Source organism: Halyomorpha halys, unplaced genomic scaffold (genome assembly GCF_000696795.3).
Source record: "Halyomorpha halys isolate HHAL.00 unplaced genomic scaffold, Hhal_1.1 Scaffold1114.1, whole genome shotgun sequence".
In the NCBI taxonomy this organism is placed as follows: domain Eukaryota; kingdom Metazoa; phylum Arthropoda; class Insecta; order Hemiptera; family Pentatomidae; genus Halyomorpha; species Halyomorpha halys.
The window spans coordinates 96,326-96,748 of NW_027108103.1; the positions used below are offsets into that span (position 1 = coordinate 96,326).

Below are 423 nucleotides of genomic sequence, written 5' to 3' on the forward strand. Positions count from 1 at the left end.
GAACTTACAGCCGGCATTAGAACGGCTTATTAGACTATTCATCTAAGGCATATTAATTTTTAAAAAATTGTATTCAATTAGAAAAGTATGTTATACGTTTTTTATTTATGGGAAAAACTGATTGTTATTTTCGATCTTTTTAAAGCACGTTCTAACCTACTTTTTTATTGTAAACAATTAAGTCATTTGTTATTATTATTACACTGAGGGTCGGGAATCCCTTCCTCACTTCGACCCAATTGGATTTTTTGTGAGTTACCCCTCTTTCCAATAGATATGTGAATATCCATATGAATCCTATGCTTCTTATGAAGTTCAATAATTCTTTTGGATTTATTCTAGAAATGTCTTCAGGTTTCATTCTGTCCTGTCCCAGATACTGTAATCTTCTGAATGCAAGGCTTCACATTCACACAGAAAGTG

General features: G+C 32.2%; 1 pseudogene; it reads right to left on the reverse strand.

Moving 5' to 3' along the window:
- LOC106688371 (large ribosomal subunit protein uL10-like) overlaps positions 1-423 on the reverse strand; it is a 9,644-nt pseudogene that overhangs the window by 3,426 nt on the left and 5,795 nt on the right.